Source organism: Dipodomys ordii, unplaced genomic scaffold (assembly GCF_000151885.1).
Source record: "Dipodomys ordii isolate 6190 unplaced genomic scaffold, Dord_2.0 Scaffold67, whole genome shotgun sequence".
Lineage (NCBI taxonomy): Eukaryota > Metazoa > Chordata > Mammalia > Rodentia > Heteromyidae > Dipodomys > Dipodomys ordii.
The window spans coordinates 10,969,407-10,972,588 of record NW_012267283.1 but is presented as its reverse complement, the minus strand read 5'-3'; the positions used below and the strand labels follow the sequence as shown (position 1 = coordinate 10,972,588).

The 3,182-nt window shown below is 44.2% G+C and overlaps 1 protein-coding gene across 1 annotated transcript in view; it reads right to left on the bottom strand.

The window, feature by feature from the left end:
- Positions 1–3,182, bottom strand: part of Trim14 (tripartite motif containing 14) — a 33,667-nt gene that overhangs the window by 9,335 nt on the left and 21,150 nt on the right. The gene's annotated exons all lie outside the window — the stretch shown is intronic.

Genomic DNA, 3,182 nt, shown 5'->3' with positions numbered 1-3,182 from the left:
ATATGGACAAAGGAGCGTAAGAGAGACTTCTCAAAAGAAAAAGTAAAAATGGCAAATAGACACATGAGGAAATGCTAAACATCCCTGGCCATAAAGAAAATGTAAACCAAAACACTCTGAGATTCTGATATTCCATCTCACCGCAGTTAGATTGGCCATGGTCAAGAATCTGAACAATAAATGCTGGCAGGGATGTGGGGGAAAAAGGAGTCCTATTGCATTGTTGGTGGGAATGTCAACTAGTACAGCCATTCTGGATGGTGTCCTGGAGGTTCCTCAAAAATCTAAACAGAACTTCCCTATGACCCACCCTTACAACTTTTGGGCATCTATCCAGAGGTTACAAGCCAGGATACCATAAAGACACTTGAGCATCCATGTTCAAGTGTGAATAGCCAAGTTATTGGCTTTTCACAATAGCCAAGTTATACAAACAACCCAGATGCCCGACAACAGATGAGTGGATTAATACAACACGGTACACATACATAATGGAGTTTTGCTCATCCATTAGAATAAGATTATGTCATTTGCATTTGTTCTAGGTCCTAGAACAAATAAAGCTAAGTGAGGCAAACCAAGCTCAGAGAAACAAACAGTGCATGTTTTCTCTCAAATGTGGAAGCTAGATCTAAAATACAACTGGACATGGTAACTTATATGAAGCTCTATGTAGTCACACACACACACACACACAGAGTCAGACAAAAAGAGCATACGCTTAGGGGAGGAACCCAAAGGTGTAACTTCTCTCAACATTTGCAATACGATTTACACAAAACAAACTCCAAGAAATGGAAACATGGGTTTTATTGTTGTTATTGTTGCTATTGTTGTTGTTGTTGTTTGTTTGTTTTTGTTTTGTTTTTTCATTTAGGAGGGGCAAAGAGGGGTACAGAAACGGAGGGAGGAAGGATTAACAAACGCAATCATGATATTCAGTGGAAAAATCACCTATGTAACTCGTGGACAGGAATGGAACATAGAAACTGGGGGGAAATAAAGGAAAGGGTAACACTGTCCTAAAACAAAAATGTATTCATTGCCTGACTTATAAAATGGTAGCTCCTCAGAACAGTGCATTAAGAGCGGCAATAAAATCATTATTTTTTAAATAATTATGTGCATGTTCTATAAGTTGCATGTTGCTTTGCCTAAGGCATTTTGGGGCATGGGTGGAAGGCAGTGAAAGACTAGCTCCTCCAGAAGAGATGAGCTGAGGAAGATGGCTTTGGTGGCAGGAGAAAGGCCAGCCTTTTCTCTTGCTTGGCTCTGGGCAGATTCTCCCCAATGCTGCCAAGGCATGAGCCTAACCCCTTTCCTCCCCTCCCCCACCCCTGTCCTGCATGACCCCTCATGGTCTGGCACTGAAATCTGTCTCTAATGTTGCATTCTTGTTCCTCAAAAATGGCTCCCTAGCAAGGCGCCAGTGGCTCACCCCTGTAATCCTAGCTACTCGGGAGGCTGAGATCTGAGGATTGCAGTTCAAAGCCAGCCTGGGCAGGAAAAGTCCATGAGACTCCTATCTCCAATAAACCACTCAGAAAACTGCAAGTGGCGCTGTGGCTCAAGTGGTAGAGTGCTAGCCTTGAGCTGAAGAGCTGAGGGACAGCGCCCAGGCCCAGAGGTCAGGCCCTACGACTGGACCCAAAAACAAAAAACTAACTCAAAGTGAAAAATTATAAACTTAGATGTAAAATGTAAAACTTCTTTTTTCCTAGTGTGGGGCTTAACTCAGGGCCTGGGCACTGTCTTTGAGTTTTTTGTTCTTGCTGTTTGTTTTGGTTTGTTTTTTGCTGAAGTCTAACATTCTACCACTTGAGCCTCAGCTCCATTTCCGCCTTTTTGGTGATTAACTGTAAACAAGAGTTGCAGGGTCAGGCACCTGTGGTTTGAGGACCATGGTTTGAAGCCAGCCAGGGCAGGAAAGTCAGTGAGCCTATCTCCAATTACTCACAGTAAAAACCATAAGTGGAGCTGTGGTTCAAGTGGTAGAGTGCCACCTTAAGTACAAACACTTAGGGACAGTGCCCAGGCCCTGGGTTCAAGCTCCATGGTCATCATGTGAATGTCCACTGTGATAAGTTGACAACGATACCATTGATTTTCTTGTGTTGCAACTGCACTATGATTACCTAACTTGGGACAAACTAGGTAAAGGGACATGCAGTTTCTCTGTATTGTCCCTGCAGTTTCTTATGAATCTATAATTATTTCAAAGGAAAAAATTGAAAACAACAACATTGAAAACCTTCTGTGCCTTCCTTTCAGTCCTCCATGCTGATCCTATTTCCCCAGGAGCCTCTAACCCATATCTGCTGCAAGATTTGTAGACTGAGCCTCACCTGTTCTTCAGCCCCAAAAGCCGAGGGCCTTATCAGCCCTTGTGGAGATGCACTTTGTAACTTGGCAACTTTCACTTGCCCAGTCCTTTTCAACTGATTTATCTTCATGCCCCACAGTCTCACTTCTAAAAACTCAAAGGACAGTATATCCTTATGCTGGGGCCACAGTTATGAGCTTCTAAGGCCCTCAGCACATTGCTGTGTTTAGGAGCTTGGCAGGGAATGGATGTCAGGCAAATGGGGGTCAGTTCCATGGCCTGACCGGGGCTCCAGCAAGAGGGATCTTCAGCTCCAGCCCCACTCAGCTGAGGGCCTGACATTAGGCCCATGGTCAGAGCTGGGCTTCCTCTTGTGGGGTCAGTCAGGGGTTCATATATGTCCCAGAGGGCCAGGCCTTGGGGGGAACTCACCCAGCTCCAGCTGGGACTGAGAAGAAGGAACCAGCCCCAGTTAGGAGGGGAGGAAGGCCCCTAATGGCCTCTAAACAACTGTTTCAGGGGAAGCTGGCATGCTGACCTTGGCCAGCTCCAGCTTCCTGCCCCAACCCCCCAGAGGAATCCATTTAAATAAATATTATATGCAAAAGGAAGCCTGAAGAAAGCAGTTGTTCATGGGTTACACTCATTGCCTATTTAATTTCATTTGTAGCAGGGTAACTTTAAAAATCAATTGCATATTCATAAGCCATACATCTGACAATATCCAAAATATACAAGGAGCTTAAAAAGCTACCCCCCCCCAAACAATTAAATCAATCAACATATGGACAAAGGAGCGTAAGAGAGACTTCTCAAAAGAAAAAGTAAAAATGGCAAATAGACACATGAGGAAATGCTA